Source organism: Lycorma delicatula, chromosome 5, assembly GCF_047948215.1.
Source record: "Lycorma delicatula isolate Av1 chromosome 5, ASM4794821v1, whole genome shotgun sequence".
In the NCBI taxonomy this organism is placed as follows: domain Eukaryota; kingdom Metazoa; phylum Arthropoda; class Insecta; order Hemiptera; family Fulgoridae; genus Lycorma; species Lycorma delicatula.
In genome coordinates this window covers 100773918-100793696 of record NC_134459.1, presented here as the reverse complement: position 1 = coordinate 100793696, position 19779 = coordinate 100773918, and positions in this window count along the sequence as shown.

Below are 19779 nucleotides of genomic sequence, written 5' to 3'. Positions count from 1 at the left end.
ATTATGAAAAAACTTAAAGTTTAAAATTAAAAGCGTCACTAAATCTAAATAAACTTATAGGAAAATGATTAAGGCAAACAATTTTTTTTTTAATTTAAAAAAACAGCTCTCAATTTCAGATGTATGTGTATACACATATTTCTTTTTCTAATTACCCGGAAGCCTCAACAATGGGAGCTGTTTTAGTGCTATTGCTAAGGGAGACTATAATATATGTAGAAAATGACATTTAAAATGGCTTCATGAGTATAAAGTCAATTCGAATTCTATAAATATATGATGACGACTATTATCTGTGATAGTAGTCTAAAGGCCAAATGTGGGTTATGTGTGTATGAACACAACAATAGTGTAAGCAAAGCAATACTTTTTATGTTAAAACTTTCTCTTCTTTCATCAAAAGAAAATTAGGTTTTTTTGTTGCGAATAAAGAAGTTTATCTACATGCATTACCTATCTAAACTCTGGAAACATTTATGATTCATTTCAGAATTCTTATTACTACTCATAAACTCTTTTAATATTCCAAAAATTCATAATTTTAATTATGTTTCTATATGAATTATTTTTTCTTTTTGTAATAAGTAACAAAATGATTTTCATTCCATTTACTGACTTTTGTGTTAAATCATAAACAATATTTATATCACTATTTTACTTTAACCATCCGGTTGAGCTTTCTTTGCTTCAGATTATATTTTATTACAAAGGTGCTTGATTATACTCTTTCTTTACTTGTAATGATTAACTCACTTAAAATTGCATAAATACTTTTTATCTAATAGCTTTCTACATGAAACCTTCTATATAATGTAATAGTAGATACAGATGAAGTACATATTGAAGATTTGTTTAGAAGTAAAAGAAACAGAAAATTCTAGGCAGTGATATCATAAAAGGTGAGCTGATATAGTGTTCTTTCAAAGTATACCAGCTTACTTTCATAAATTTACATTGAAAACAGTTTATGATACCAACTGATAAATAAAAAAATAAATAAAAAAACTGATAAAATGATACCAACTAATATTAACTGGAAGATTGTTTAGTATGTTCAATATTTAAAAAAAGTAAATTGGGTATATGATAACTGTCACATAACCAGATTTAGTGTCTTAAGTCTATTCATAAATGCTCATGAATACTCGTAAATGTACATACTCATGTGTATATATATATATATATAATTACTGTGACAGTAAAACTTTTGATTGAAGTTATAATCACAAAAAATAATATGTATGAAGCACAAAGAAAACAATTCACAAGTATATCAAAAAAGTAAAAATAAAATAACAAGCTAAAGTGTGGTGACATTCTCATGAAAATCATAATGAAATGATTCTCTGGTTATTCCATAATAAAAATTGATAAGAAACTATTGTATCAGTTATAATACTGATAATAAAGGCTATTAATTAAATCATATTACAATAAGTAATGTGAAAATTCATGTGACATTCATATTTTATTATTAATATAAACATTGATTCACAACAAATCTTTATAAATATCTTAATAGAAAAAATAAATAGTTTTAAAAATTTTCATTTTTTATGAGTAACAATTAGAAAAGAAAAATGAAGCTCTTCAGGCAAATTTTGAGGTTATATTTGCATTCCGAAATATAAAATACATAATAATAAGCTAAAATTATCTGTGAAACAAAACTCTTGTAGATCAGTGTAATCTGCAATATGAAGTAGATGGTAGCATATAAAATGCCAAGTTAAGAAAGTAAATCAAAATGTATGAATGTCAAGGGTCAAGAAGATAGCCCTCTTCTACTCTAATTAAAGCATTCAAAGATGAATGAAGTTATATGGTAAATAACACAAAGTCTTACAATATAAACACAGAATTAATAAAATGTAATGTAGTTCTTGTTTGCAGATGATTATATAGTTCTCTGAGAGGAGATAATTTCAGTTTTGAGCAGTGCACATAACTTAAATCATAGGAAATCCAACCTTAAGATAAACAACCTATAACATATATTTTATATTTTAATATATAGTATATGGCATATAATAATAATTAGATAGTGATATATAGATAATGATAATTATTGTACAGTATGTTAAGGTGTATGATGTATAGGTAAGATAAAGGTTATATGTGCAACCTTAAGATATCAGCAAATAAATCAGAGATTATGGAGTTGTTTGGATGGAAACCTGTTTTTTATATCATAAAATGAGTTTTTATGATATTTTTTATCAGGAAGAAAAATCATCAATAAGAAGATTGGATGGTCAGTTAAATAATGTGTTGGTTAAGAGAGCATTAAAGAACAATAGAGCAATGTCCAGGCCTGGCATCTTATTTGGCTGAAGCATTACAGGGAGACAGAGCTGACATACCTGAAGAGGATCTAAAAATGGTTAACCTTCTGAGATCTGAGGTATTACATCCTGTTAAATTGGGTAAAACCCAAGGAAGGCTACTGAGTCGGACAGCATATCCATGGAACTTTTCAAAGTGTTTGAAAACAAAAATAATCAATTGTAGGTAAACTTGATATACTCAACAGGAATCATACTGGATTGGCTGTAGTCTGTTTTCATTACCATACCCAAAAAACAAAGAGCTAAGTACTGGAGGATTATCATCTGATCAGTCTAATGAGTCATACATTGAATGTCTTCCTTTGTGTCATCCATGGTAGGATTAGGAGAAAGTGTGAAGAAAGTCATAACTGGGAATGCATGATGCACTCTTTGCCTTGAATATACTACTTTAGAGATGTCTGGATCAACAAAGAGATATCTTCATGTGTTTTATTGATTATGAGAAGGCATTCGATAAAGTTAAACATGACAATCTTGTAGAAGTGCTAAAAAACATAAATATTGACAGCAGAGACATCTGAATTATTAAGAAATTTTATTGGTGGCAAAGGATGAAAGTAAAATTTGGAAAAAACAAGTATCGAATGTGATATTCAGTGTGGTGTAAGATAGGGTTGTACTCTCTCGCTTCTACTACTCAATCTATAGTCAGACAAAGTCTTTAAGAAAGCTTTACATAGACAACATACTGGGGTAAGAGTGAATGGAAAGGTTATCAATATAATTAGATATGCTGATGATTCTATAACTTTAAATGATAGCCTTGAAGATCTTCACCTTTAGCTGAATTGAATTAATCAAGCAGGACTAAAGATGGTTTTAAATATTAAATCATCAATGACTAAACTCATGATATTTAGCCATGAACAATACCCTGATGCTAATTTATATGTCAGTGGTCATCAAGTAAAAAGATACTTTCTTCAAGTATTTGGGCTTCTGTATCACCAACCAGCTGCATCCTGATAAAGAGGTAAAACAAAGAATATAGATAGCTAGTACAAATTTTCTTAGAATGAAACCCATATTTTGGAATAAGAATCTGAATTTGAAGCTTAGACAGGGTTGACAATTGGCCTACATTGATGTATAGTTGTGAAGTTTGGACAATGAAAATGGCGACTATTAAAGTAAGGTGAAGTATTTGAAATGTGACTCCATAGAAGAATGTCTTGCATCCCATGGATGGAGTGGAAGTCAATTGAAGAAATTTAGAAAGAGCCAGGTTGAACAAGAGCTCCTGACAACTATTAAGTGTAGGAAGCTGGCTTATTTTGGTCATGTTTTAAGGGGGAGCCAGTATCAATTTTTGAAATAGGTTCTTCAGGGGAAGATTGAGGGGCATAGAGGAATTAGAAGAACACAAACCTTCTGGTTGAACAAAATTAAGGATTGAACCAGATCCAGGGTGCAGAAACACTTTTTCACAGTGCTCAGAACAGAGAGGAATACAGCTGGTTGGTAGCTATTATCAAGGGGGCCTAATATGACACTCTAAAAAGAAGAAAAGTAATGTTCATCAGAATCATTGATCGAGCTATATGAGTAATTTCTGTCCCATTACACATACACACATATGCACAGAGAGAGATGGACAGAAACAGTTAAACAGAGTATATATATATGAAATATGTATAGATAATTATACAAAAAAGCTATTTAGTAACTTCGTCTATCTGTTCTAACATGTGGCATGCACTTCCTTTTATTGTGAATTTACACATATTTAAAGTGTTACAGAATGAATCTGATCTAATGTCAACATAATTGGTGAGGAGAGCAGAATTTAAATCTTTACAAGCAAAAGAACACTCGCTAGAAGTTTTCCAAAGCCACACAGAATTCAAAGCCAAAAGCATATTATAATCATGGGATACTTTCTAAATAATTAATCTAAAAGTATTCTACTATAAATATTGTAGTACATATTAAATACTATTATGGCTAAAGTACTTAAGCTCAGCTGCCGGGTTCGTTATTGTTATAGATAAATTACCCATAGAAATATGTCATTTAATACCTTTGAAAATCATATTTTAATTCTGTGTGGTCACAAATCTCACTGTTCATTCAGCACTTCAAAATGTGGCTCACAAAAATCAGTTGGAATGCTATTTTCTCTTTTGCACTAGCCATCTTCCATTTAGCATTTTAGCCATTGAAACATTACAGCATCATTAGCATTTTGATTTATTTTTTTACCATCAAAATCAAGCTTTTTTGTTCATAATATTTCTAGACTATTTTAATGTATTTTTATTTAACTTTTTCACTTTTATTCTTATTTATTCATATATATGTTTTTTTGTTTTATACAAATATATATATATATATGTGTGTGTGTATTAAGTATTCCAACAAAAAACATTACTTATATGGAAAAATACTATTTCCAAGCAAAAGGTAAAAAATCTGGGTTTTAATAGAAGTAAGAAAAGGATGTTTAGAGAAATTACAAACGGAATTTAGTAATACATGTCAGTGGTTAGCTAAGACTTATGAACAACAGGAATATTATTTATTATTTTTAATCTTACTTAAGTTTATGTAAATATATTCATGAAAAGTAGTTAAGTCAAAACATATTTTTATATTATTTTTTCATCTAATTTTTATATAAAAATACATTAATGAAAATTCTGACTAAATTTTGCATGAAAGTATCTTGAATGTAGGACTGAGATCACACTGTACATCATCATGATATAAAAATCCAATTTTAAATAATAATAGTCACAAAAACATCTATCTGGACCATGTTTTTTCACTGAAAAAAATTTACACCTACATTATCTGAAAGAAAATTATTACAGAACCACCATACAAATTTTCTAGAAAAAATAAATAAACAATTATAAAATTGATGCATTAGTTAAAAAGTTAGGCTTCATCAATAAATATAAAAAAATTACACATGAATTCAATTAAGAATCTAATCCTTTTTTTGTTTGAAGTCTGTTAAAAATAGTATTTGGTTTTGATTATTCGCAGCTGATAATGACTATTTATTTCATCATCTTATGAAATAAAAATGTTTGTCCTGATTTAAACAGTTTATTCCTAAAAATTTCATATGCTTTATATTCATGTGAGATTAAGTGCAAGTTAAAAAAAAATTTAGGCTCACAGAACCTGTCCATGAACCAAAAACTTTAAAAATGTGTCATTTCTCAATTATGACAGTCATTACTTTCAAGTCTCAAAATTTTTATTTTAATACTTCTTATTGAATTTTAATAAAATATAATGTACTTAATTTTGAAAGGATAAATTCAATGATTATTATCTTTCTCTCTCTCTCTCTCTCTCTTTTCTGTTTAGCCTCTGGAACCACCATAAGGTATTACTTCAGAGGATGAATGGGGATGATATGTATGAATGCAAATGAAGTGTAGTCTTATTATTATCTAAGCAAATTTACCAAACATTTTTACTGTAATTGTCCATTTTAAGCTAATTACTGAAGAATGTGTTTAGCAGGTCATAAAAAGTTTAGCTTAGTTACTAGTGATGTTCATTAAAAATTAAGTAATACTAATTTAATGAAATCTATTTTTCTTTTAGTAAATTTCATAATGTAAAAAAAAGGAAATTGAGTATGGGATGAGAATATTATTATTTTTATTGATCATCAACAGGAAAACAAGCAATTAAGTTGCAGAAGAAAGGAATAAGAGAAAGAGGCAAGAAGAAAGAAGAGAAAAGCATAGAAATCAGAAGAAATGATGACGCCAACCATTCAACAGATGAAATTTTTATTGTGAAATTAAAAAAAAAACATCAATGACAATGGAGGACTTCCCATTGTGTGCATAAAAATTTTCACAATGGTTGAATAATTCAATACGTCATGAATTGTTACACAAGCTGAGATGAGCCTTTCAAACAGTATTATATTCAGTGTTCTTTTTTATTGGAAATAAATAACAGAAAAATAATAATTTGTAAATATTACATTCAAAAATACAGTCTCATTAATCAGAGAGAAATAAATTGTAGTCAAGAAAATATCTAAATCTTTTTTGTAAGGTTGATAGATATTTTATTTTATTAAAATATAAAAGAATTTACATTTACAGTAATAGTTGATATTTAATAATAATCAGTACATAAAGTGTTGAAGTAAATTTATTCAGTTAATTCACTTTTGGAAAATATAATGCTCAATGTTTGACCACTGGAATTGCATAACACATAAACATATAATAAAAATTTTATTGCAATATTTGTATAACGGCAGTTCATGAAGTTTTGGAAGTGTGAATAGTGAATTAAAAATGAAGCAACAAAGAAAAAGTAGGGAAGATTCAATCAATGGCAATGACTTTTTTTTAAAAAAAAAAGAAGGATAAGAATTCCTTTACATACTGAGAATTGTGCAAGTTTTACTGTGTGCCAGAACTTTGTTTTACATTTGGTACAGATATTAAATTTATGTTCCTGTGAATTTATTAAATTTATGTTTATGTGAATTATTTAAAAGCTAAATGATTAATCCCTAATTTTTAGGGGCTGGAAGGAGTGTTTAGTGGCCATTATAATGACCTCTAAATCATGTGGCCTCTTAATTCCTAAAAAGGATGTGGCACTTTCTTTCTTGCTTTTTAAAATAGATATCCTGAAAATTTGTTCTGACTTTTTGAAGTTGTATATATTACTACATTTAAGTATATTATTACATTCAGGATAAGAGGTAAAAAATAATAAACACCAAATAATAATGTATTAGTGGAATAATGGACAAATAATAATGACGATAATGATAATGAGCTTACCATTTTATTAGATAAAGATAAACAGTTATTAATTCAGAGAGAAACAATGTGGTTATGTTGATCTTATAACAAAATCTAACTTATCATGTAAATACATCATCTAACATGATAGCCAAAAATTTTACTCTATGAGTAACAGAAGTATATATGACTATTACCCTAATTGGAAATACTATTCATACAGTTAGCAGTGATACACCCCTGAGAAACATATTACAACAGTTTTGTCCTTATTTAGTAATGTTAGATATTTACAATCCACTCAATGAATAAATCTTTCTGTGGTAAATGAAGAATTTTCTTATCCTTTTAAGTAATTAACTTCTGAAATAAACTCAGAAGTCTTCTTAAAGAGGATAACAAGAATCATATTACTTTCTGAGGAAAATTCATAAACATTAAAAAGACAAGATATAAGGAAACATCTTGTTTTCAATCAGAATTAATCTTTAGTAAATAAAGAGTAACATTCAACTTTATCAATAAGGAAATTTTTAATAAACAAAAGAAATACTACCTTATTTTATGACATCCTTGTACAGTATAAATAATTTCATTAAGCTTGATATTGCTTAGATTTTAAATAGTCTCTATGTAGATTAGCCAGTGTTCTTAAAAACTCATAAAATATAATGATTTATTACATAGAAGTATTTTAATCTCTTCAGATTTATTTCTAAAGCAAAAAAATATTTACATGAGATCTATTAGCATTAGTGTAATTTTTATTTTTAGGACAAGAGAAAACTGAGTATGATATGTTAGGAGAAGAACTAACTGCTTCATTTTGACTACATTTTTCAATAATGTTATCAGGATTTCTTTCATTTTCAGGGTTGTAATTTTTAATATGATTCACAACTGTGTCAGTGTATTTTAGTGCCATGGAAATCTCCAAGTAGATGAATGAATGAAAATCATTATACCGAGAAAAAAAATTTGGTCCACCTTATATTTTGGCTAAAGAAGTACTAGAGAATCTAGAAAATAGCTTTAAGGTCCTCAGTTTGGTAAAGGGAAAATTCTGATATTCACTTCCCAATGGTAGTATGGAAGCAATGATTGCGTGTATTAAAAATTGCTATTGAATTATTGAACACAAGCAGTCAATGAATGAATGGTCTGAGTTACTCCTGGTATAAGGAGTTACCCCCATAACAAGGGCCAACAGCCTCCTCAAAGGGGAGGATGAATGGTGATGGACTGAGGGTTGTCTATTGCCCTGGGCTGGAAACTGCTCCCAAAAGAAGAGGAACTTTTTCAGAAAGTCAGCGGTATTATAATACAGAAGACAACATAAAACCACTGCATTAATGATCTTAGTGATTATTCCTTGTGTAATGCCGGCTTCTTCTGTTAAATGTTCAGGAGTTAAAATAGCTTCTTAATTGGATCTCCAGGAGAAGCAACAAAAGAAATTAAATGAATTACAAGGGGATGAAGGAGAAGGTTTGGTGAAGAAATGAATGGAAACAGTGATGGCATAAGTATCCTGCCACCAGACAGAACAAAAGATGATAGTATTTCATCTAGTAGACACAAATTAGTTGGTCGGTAGTAGCCGATCAAATTTTAGAATAAACATAATGTGATCCGTGAAATGCTATGGGTGGGACAAATGTCTATTGTCTAGAGAGGACATCAAAGCATTTTCTGGGTTGGCTAGTCAGTTTCATTTGGTAATAACTTCAAATAGATTGCACCTTTCTCTTTTCAGCCCTTTTCTCGTATCCTTCATTTCTTATTCCTTAATGGTGTTTAATAGGTTTTGGTAGATGCACAGTGGATCTTTTCAAAGGATGAAGGACGTTAAGAGTCCCTCACACTCTGTAGACTGCATCCTTGATATTTATGATGTTTGGTAGGGTGGTTCTATCAAAAAATTCTATTTCTTTTGTATTGGTTCTAAAAAAAGCTCAAGGTGAGGGACAAAGGTGCTTAATGTTAAAAAATTGCGTTTCCTAATCTTCCCAAGAGATACATATCTAATTATCATATACATACAACAGTAAAAAAAAGAACATTAATATTATAATGTGGATGGTATCAAGGAATTCATAGCTTACAAACCTTTTTTTTCAATTCTTTTTTTCATTTACTGCCATTTTTGATGTGGGATTTAAAAATATATAAATTTTACTATATGAGGATAATTATTCTTTTTTTTTTTTTTTTTTTGTCTTTAACAGAATATACTTTTATATTTATGTCAGTAATAAAAATGCATTTTTATAAAAGCATTAAATATTTACTGATCATTTATTTATTAGCAAACAATATTTCCTTAATTACAGTGGAGAAAATAAAATCTAGTTCAAAGTTCAAGACTATGTACAAGACTACACTTCATTTACACTCATACATATCATCCTCATTCATCCTCTGAAGAATTATCTAAACAGTAGTTACTGGAGGCTAAACAGGAAAAAGAAAGAAAGTTCAAAGTTCAATCTGAGCTTTTATCCCTGGTTTGGAATTTGAGTAATGATATTTTGTGATAATTTTTGATGAAACTTGTTTGTTTAAAATTTTATTTGAATATAAAATTGTCATTTTATACTGATTAAAATGATTCAAATTTTACTTGACAAAAAATAATTTGATTGACCTAATAATACCAAGATATTAATCAATAATAGGTCAGTCAAATTGTTTTTGATATTAAAGATATTAATGATTAAAAAATCTGAATGGCCGTGGTTTTGAAACTTGTAAAACTTAAAAACATGATTTATTTATTTTATAAAAAATATTGTTTAATGCTGTTTTTAGATATTGGTTAACAGCAACACTTTTGTTTGTTTTATTGCCTCTAATCACTTACTAAAGTTATACCGTTTATTTATATACATTTGTATAAACAGTGTACATATTGCATAATAAAATGTTTTTCAAATGAAGGGCATAAAATCATAATAATATAGGAACATATTATGTTCCTATATCTATTGCATAATAAATGTAATAATATCCATCCATATTAATTACTGGTTTAAGTAAAAAATAAAGTATCTAGATAGCTATTTTGCAACCTGTTTACATGGAAATGTTTTTAAAAAGGCTTACAATATTGGAAACTGCATTTTATATTTAGCTACAAATCTATATTCCCTCTTTCATTCTTATTAGAAGAAAAAATTTAATAAAAATACTGTGTATTTGACTTATGAACAACTCTCATACTCTTGAAAATAAAATTATGTAGAAAACTTGGAGTCAATAGTTTTGTCGCTGTTTGATATCAGTTACAATCAATAAGAATCTGTACTCATCATACAACCTTTAACTAGAATTTATTGAATTTTACGAAGCATGAGATGACACTTTTTTCTCTTTTTAATACTAGCTCTTTAACTTAAAAACCATTTGTTTTTATCCCCTACTGACCTTGATTAATTCACAAGTGATAAAATTTAACTTTACAAAAGAAAAACTTTCAATTTCATTTTAATATATTCAACTAGTAAGCACTTAAATAAGTTCCAGTAATGTCTAATAAATTGTTATTTTTTGTACTTTTTTATTTATTTAATGTCTTCAATACTTTCCAATACTTTGACCAATATATTTCATATCTTTATATATTAATAAGTGCGAAATCATTATATTAATTTATGGACTAGGTCGTAATTTGTCTTTATATTAAATAATCCAGTCTTTTTAAGGCTATAATGCATTTAAAGCACTTAAATTCAAGAGGCATCAATCAGAGTTGCTTACCCTGAAAGTAATGATAGTCACGTAAGGCTTTACTGAGTGATATATAAAATCATGTATTTGGCTCAGTGAAGAAGGGAAACCACTACTTTATTTCTTACATTTCTTCCTAGGTGCCTGGGATGGGATCTTATTATTCTTGCATATGGTTGTATTTTGGGAGTGACTTATGACTTATGTTAGGTTGCTTACAACTATTATGATAATGACACTTAATGTACAAATACATATTTCCTTTTATTTATTTTTTTTTAAATTGTTTATAAATTGTGTGATGCTATTGTAATCAAGGATACTTCAGTTTCATGGATCCATTTAAGTTCCTGGAGAGGAGGGGTTATTTTATTCATAACCATTTTTATTCATAAATGTTGCCTCCCAATACTTAAATATCTTCTTTTTTTATATCTTATTTTTATTTCTACTTGTAGTATGAATATAAAGTTTGAGTAGTATATTTTCTCACCCTTGATATGATCTATATAATGTATAATTATTATAAGCTGATAATGAATAATATATTTATAGACAAATGTTTCCAGTAGAATAATTGAATAGTTATATAGTAAATTATAGTAATAATACTATACTAATTATAGTAAAATTAGTGCTAATTATATTAAATTAGTAGTAATATATAGTAAATTTAGGGTTCCATTAATTTAATTTCAACCTTGTTCCTCCCCTTTGAAATTTTGGTTTCATTGTTAGTTTAATCCATTAAAACAGAGTTGGTGTATTTATCATACTTTTCTTTTTCTATTATTGTTTTAAAAGTGATGATTCAGTTCTGATGAAAATTAATACATTTTTAATTAGATTTGTATATGAATAGATGAATTTAGCTGTAGAATTGCTCATAAGACTAGTAAGAATAATTATTTATTATTGCAGTTTATTAACTGTAAAATATTAATAACTCTTTATAAACACAGTACCTTGTAGAAAGAAATCCTACCTAGGAGAAAAAATTTTGATTTTATATATTGTAAATTTGTTTAATTTAATTCCAAAATCATTTTTTTCACCCTTAATCATCCACAGATTTAAATTATACCACTACCTACTCTCTTTTATGAAGGGACAAAATGATAGGTGTAAGATAGTCCATGGAAGTTTAGAATATTAAATAAGGATACCATCTTGTAATTTGATAGTGAGTGGGTGATAAAACTAAAAATTCACAACTGTCTTAGAATGACCTATAATTTCAGTCAACTCAAAATTTCTGTCATTATTGAAGTATTTTTTTTATGGTCAGCGATGCTCTTTTTTCCAGATGCTTTCTTAATGAAACCACATTTTTTTTCACTTTGAAGTGTCATCATTACTTTAATAATATCAAGTAAGGTAATGATGATAAAGTTAATGGTGGTGGTCTACATAATTCTTTTGTATGTCACTCTTTTAACTGTCATTGCTGATCCACTCCTCTGTTCCTACAACATATCATACACTGTGTATTTGTGCAGTTTATTCAACTTCTAAGAAAATACAATAACATTGACATTACAAATATCAACCAATAACGATTATCTACTAATAATTAATTACTAATTATTATCTACTAATGATTCTTATCAAATAAAAATTATTAGTTAAATTTTTATAACTAATATTAGATATCAACTATCCATGTACCTGCTAATAAGTTGAATTCTTTTTCTATTTTTAGGGATTCCTATTTCTAATATGGTTAATATAATTCATATATGTTACTTTTTAGTTTATAAGTGATAAAATTATATTTTACTTTTGTGAACTTGTGTTATTTATTAAAAAAAGAATTACTATCTTTATTTTATTTTTTTTATGTAATTTCTTATTATTTTTCATGCATGCTTGTTCGTTTTTATAGAATGATAATTTCTTGAGAATACTGATATCTAGCAAGAGAAAAAAATTACTATATGACTGAAGGTGTTCTTTAAGTACAGAATAAACTAGATTTAGATATAGTTAAGATGATACTGAAATTCTGGATTTCATAAATGATTCAGATGGGTGAAATTTAGACCCTTACTTTGTTTGGAAATGTTTGTAAATAAAGCAAGATAAAGATCTTTTGATATTGATTAAAATTTTTAGAAGTAAAAAACGAAGCATCTCATGTGCTTTTTCAAAAAATATTACAAAAGCAAGAATACAAAATTCATATGAGATAAATGTAAATAGCTGAAGTCATCCTACTAGGAAAAAACAACTAAAAATTGTATTATCGATACAAAAATGATTTGAATAAAAACACTGTTTACATGATGATTTCACTAATGCCTAGTAAAAGAAAGCCACAGAAATTTACTAGCGTCATCTGCTTTCTTATTAGCGTTATCTGCTTATTAGAAAAGAAATTTATTGAAGGCAAGGCAGGCATAATTAATAAATTGTCTTATTTAATTTCATATTAATCTTGAATTGTCTATAAATGATGTAATAAACAAATATATTAAACGTACTTAAAAATTAATATTTGGTTTTAATTTAATGATGTGATCAGCAATGATCTTCAATAATAAATTTAGCAGTGATTTGTGGTTAACAAAAACAAATTGTGAATACAATTTAAATTTAGTAATAATTTAAATTAGTACTGTTAAATTTAGTAATAATTTTTATATAATTAAATAATGTAATATTCATGTACAATATTTTACGCAGTTATATTCCTTTTTTTACCCTCTTTTTTTGTTATTATTTGTAGTTTATATAAACGTGGTTAAATGGGTTTGGCAGCCAGTCTAACTGTATATTTTAACTGGAATATACCAGTTAAATCTCTTTAATAGTAAAGCTTTTTTCTTTAATTTGTACTACCCGTAGAGGAGTTACTTTATTTAAAAATAGTAAGTTGTATTATATCACATATAATTGTGAATATGCAGTTGTTAAATGAAATTTATGTTATGAAATGGAACAAACAGATTTGTGGAAGTTATAGAATAAAATTATTGAAATTTATATCATCTTATGTACGGCCAAATTTCATATATAATTTAATAAATGACATCGGTACCACAATAAAAAAACAATTTTTATAAAAAGGTTAAATTATCTTTAACTAAAATGATATTTTACTTCCTTGAAGAATTCAATTGTCTTCTCAAAAATAAGTTTTGTAGTTTTAAGTTTAGATCAGATTTAAATTTATTTTCAGACTCATATTATATCTGTAATGAATCATCAAGAGATTGTAATAAATAGAAATATATATACAGGTGACCCATATAAAACGCAACCCATCAATCACTCATCCATGAAATTTCAAAAGTCACGCCTACTCCCCTACTCGTTACTGAAATGGACTTGTCCAACATCTGAACATCGCGGCGACGCAGTAGAGCACTACCGATAGTAACAACAATGCAATCATAACGTTCAGTGTATTGCTAGAGACAAGATGGTGTTTTCGCTAGATGAACGTGTTTTCATTGTTGGGTCGTACTTCAGTACGAAATCAGTGGTTGCAGTGCAAGATTTGTTTCGCCATAAGTACCCAGATAAACCAGCTCCTAACAAAACATCAGTGTTAAGGTTAGTCGCAAAATTTAGAGAGACCGGTTCTGTTAATAACAAGGAACACAAAACATCTGCGTCAGTGTTGTATACAGATACAGTCACTGAAATCAAAGACCGATTACTCGCCTCGCCAAATAAATCGATCAGACGTTTGTATGCTGAAATTAATTTGTCTAAATCAACTGTTCATCGGGCGACCAAACAATTACAATTACGACCTTATCGCATTCAAACGGTTCATCAACTTCTTGAGCCCGACAAAGAAAAACGGCTACAATATTGTCAATGGCTCCGTCAATTTCTGCGTGAGGGAATTAATGTTATGGATTCGTTATTTTTCACAGATGAAGCACGGTTTCATTTGGATGGCTACGTAAACAGCCAAAACAGTAGAATTTGGAGGGCTGAAAATCCCCACGTTTATCACGAAAAACAATTACACCCGCATAAGTTGGGCGTGTGGTGCGCGATATCGCGGAAGAAAATAATCGGTCCTATTTTTTTCGAGTACACCGTTAATGCAGAACGATATCAGTATATTTTATTTCAGTTCATCGCACTCTTGGTAGAGGAAGACAGACACTGCTGGCTACAACATGACGGTGCGACATCGCACTACACAGGTTCAACTTCTGATTTCGTTGAGGAATTCTTTGGTAATCGTGTTATCGGTCGAGGCTTGTGGCCACCAAGATCTCCAGATTTGACTGCGGCGGATTTTTTTCTATGGAGTTACCTCAAAGAAAAAGCCTACAGCAACAAACCACGAACAATTGAAAGTCAATATTGAACAAGCTGTATTAAATATCCAGCCACAAACTTTGAAAAAAGTTGCAAGAAACGCTGTAAAAAGAATTGAAGCTTGTATTCAAGAAGATGGCGGCCATTTCCAACATTTACTCTAAATGTAAGGTAATGGATGGTAATAATAAATATTACATTTACACACAAGGCACATGCCTTTCAATACCTACCAATATAAGGTTGGGTTGCGTTTTATATGGGACACCCTGTATTTATAAACTCTACAGGATCAAGATGTCTGCCAGAGGTCACAACTTAATCATTTTATTATCAGTAAAAACAACCGCACTATGGAATTTTTGCACTGATCTTTTCTGACTGCTATTTACTAAATTAAAAATTTAACACACTTCCAATCTAATATAAATTAGTCATAAAAAAGTACGCTAGCTCCAAACTATTACCCTTTACCAACATTTTTTTACTTTAGTTTTAAAGATATATTTCCAAATTTAAATGTAATTTATCAGGCGATTGTTCGTTACAGAAAAAACATAAACCAGACGAGTATTTTAAAGAGAAATATATATTTTTATTTGCATTTAGCTTATACGTGAATGTGCGTGTGTGTATATATATATATATATATATATATATATATATATATAATATTATATATAGTAAATATATATATATATATATTAAATTTATAAATCTATAATTTATATTAAACATAATAATATTAAATTTGGCTTATAGGCTCGAATTTCGGGTTTTACGTGACGCACATAATTTTTTTTTTTTGATCTTGTATTGTACAGTAATCCCGGCATTGCGTAAATATTTAGGTAAACCTATTGAATAATTTTGTTTGTATGATTCGTGTGAGATTATATTGATATCTGAAGAACTGAAAATAATCTACTTAACTTGAAAAAAGAAGGATGATTAACTGCATTCATGAATGCAAATTGCATATCAAAATTTAAAAAAAAATATATTAAGGTATAAATTTGAACAATTTTGATTTAATTTTTAGCAAAGTTTTATATAATTAGATATTTATGTAGCGGGAGATAACATTTATGAATCCTTTTAGATGTTTTATTTTCCAGGTATCAAAAAGCTCGTTACCAGTTAACGAGTTGCTTAGTTAGTGCCATAATTACCGTTAATTGCCGAAACATATAAACGTAATTTTATCTTTTGAAATATTTTCACAAAACGTAATGACAATTTTTGCTTTTGCAACTGAAGGTCATTTACAAACACTTTTGTGGACGACACCATACAGCGGATTACAGGACGTGCCAGAGTGAAGCATAGCTAGATTAGCGAAATTGTGTTCTAATAAATTCTAGACGCTCGTTCTGGTTTACAACAAGAAAGAACAAGGGATTACTTGACAACGCCGGCTGATTACCAAAATAAATTATTGTAAGAGACAGACTATATCGAATGAAGAACCGTATAGTTAATTTGGTAAATAATTTTCTGTTATATAATGCTTCATTAGCCGATAACGTTAATGAAATGTTATTTATATCGACCCGTTAATAACCTGTTTTTATTTTTATATACTCGTTCATAGACGTTTGAAATAAAACGTTATTTTTTTTAAGAGAAATTTGGGTTTTTTGTTTTAGTGCATTATACAGCAATAATTTTTTAATTAAATAAATAATTTATTCAGATTGATATGTAGATTATACAATAAATATACCATGTCAGGAATGGGTAGACTGCTATAACAGTTTTAAAAGAAAAAGAAACTGCTGCAGCGTTTGCCTGGAAGGTTATAGAAAAATTGTGAAAAAATTTTGATCAGTACAGTTTTATAAGATAAAAAATAAATTAATAAAAAAGAAAAGGATTTTAATTGTTTACATACAATTAACAATTATATTTACATACATACAATTAACAATATAAATATGTCTATGTGGTTACCATTAATGTTTTGCTCAGATGGTAACACTGTATAACAAATGCAGTCTACAAGGACTGCACAAATTATTAGTATTAGTAACATGAGTGCTGAAAGGGTGAAAGATGGTTGACTAGATGCATCTTTACCCAGAAAGAGCGAATGGAATCCGTACGTTCATTACCTGGATTTCCACACGGCTATGGATCAGCAGAAACTCACTTGTATGTTGGTTCAACAGGTTCAACGATTCAGCGATTGCATTATGAATTTTAGTGATGATAGGATGTCTAGAATACAAATCTTCTAAAGCTTGAGAGTACTAAATGAGTCGCTACAAATAAGGATGCAATGGATTTTGGATAAATGATATTAAAAACCTTATTGGTGGCGTATAGTTCAGCATTGTAGGCGCTTATAATACCAGGTATACTGAACATCTAGGTTCTATCATGTTCAACAAAAGCGCATCCAACATTAACATTCTGTTTTGATAAATCTGTTTATACCATGCAATCTGGGTTTGTTTTGGATAAAAGTTGGAAAAACTGAAGGGTGATAGAAGTTGTTGATTTTTTATCCTGTATGATGAGGTCATAATTAAAATTTATCGAGTTAAGCCTCCATGGAGGATAGGAACAGGAACAGGTCAGGAAAACTGAAAGTGTGTCAAAATAAAAAAAGATAGTGTAAGTAGTTACACTAAAGATAATGTAAGTAGTTGATTACACTAGCTTTTTAATTTTGACACACTTGGGTATAAACACCCATTGGTGCTGTATTATGTGAATGGTTTTTATACCGTTGTAAATAAGGGTTTGTGAGGACTGCTTTAAAAACTGGGTGATTTGGAGTGCAGTTGCCTATGACAACTGAATCAAGAAAGCTGTAATGTAAACTTTAAAAATTACATCTTGGCTTATGTCTAACGCCTACCTCTCTGATTTATGGTAATTCTGGATTAATAAATTAGAATAATTAAGTTTAATAAAGACAAAAAGGAAAAATCAAACAAAAAGTACAAAAGGCAAAAAATTTGAATAGAAAGACTGGAGAGTTTTACTGCTAAGAGAAATATACTTGTAGCTCGGATAAAAAAGAATAACAGAAAGTAAGATTTTCCAAGCTGTTTATAAATCCTTTTAATTTCATGATATTTACGATACTTATTTCAAGACAGGTAGACTGACACACACACAAGCGTGCGCATACACATATACAGTTATTAAATAGGAACTGTATGTGTGTGTGTCATGCTACTAATTTTTATAGATGAAATTTTTTAGTCTTATTCACAATGCACAGTTTTTCTAGGGTAAAAGATTCATTATACTGCAATGAAGTAATTTTTATCTAGCAATAAATGAAAAAAAAATCATTTGGTCACTCAATAGATCTAAGAAGTAATTTTTGTTTATGTTTTTACCTGTAGATGAGTTTCGTTTTTTTTTGTAATTTTATTTAGACATCTTATACTTTTGTACATGTACTTTGAGTACATTGGTTAAAATGCGACACAATGCAAAAGTTATTACTTGTGTAATAACTTTTGCATTGAGGATATATATTTAATAAACGAAAGAAGTTTTGCTAATATTCCGGCAACAAAAACAAATTGAAATTTTTCTAATATAAATGGTTGGTAGGTTATTTATTTATTCTTTTAGTATTAGAAAATCAAATAATAAATAAAATGCTAAGTTAAAAAAAGTACAATGAATGTATGTTTAAAAATAAAAAAATAATTTTCATTAAATAATTCATTTTTATTGCTTTTATGCAATTTCATCATATGAAGAATATGATTTTTATAAAACCAGAAAATATTAAAAAAAAGAAAGAAATAACGTGAAAGGTTCGTTCAGAATTTTTTCTGCCTGAGAAAGAAAAAAAAGGATTTTTTAGAAATTTATTTTTATTTTTCAAAGTAAATTTCGATGAAAACCTTGCAATTCGATACATTTAGATCAACGACTTTCCAATTTTTTAATGCCCTAATCATAATACAATTTGTCAACATTGCAAAATAAGCGGTTTTCTCACCTTTGAATTCAACATTTGAACTGAGCTGTTTCTTCAGATTTGCGAAGATAAAGTAATAGCTGGGAGAAAAACCCCATAGAATACAGCCCGTGTGGAATCACTTCGTACATCGTACGTAATAAGGTTTTGCAGCAAGAACCGAAAAATGCTGTTTATTTACACGCATTTTTTTTAGCCTCCGAAAGCACCGTTAGGTATTGCTTCAGATGATAAGATGAAATGACAATTTTATAGCGTGTGAAAATGTCATTTATGATCGGGATTCGAATCCGGGATCTCCGGTAATTTACACACTTGGATAATATTGAAATAATATCTATGAAAACAGAAGTTTTATTTATTATAAATATAAAAATAACTGGATAAGAAAATTATATAAATGATTAAAATTTAAAAAAATAACAATAAAAAATTATATTTTGGATGAAAATGTGTACACCCAATCCCTCTAATGGTACCAACTGAGCAGTAATATGTACTCTTCTATTTATCCTTAAAAGGCTGACAACACAGTTATGGGACTTTCCTACAAGTATTTTGAGATTCTGAGGGTGAACTTGCTCTACAGCCTCACCCCCTTGACCTTTTAAGTTGAAAATTTAATGACATCAATGCCCCATATATAGAAGTAATCTGACCGAGTTTGGTCAAAATCGGTCCAGTAGTTCTGCAGATATAAGATGATTTAAAGGCCAACACCGAGCAC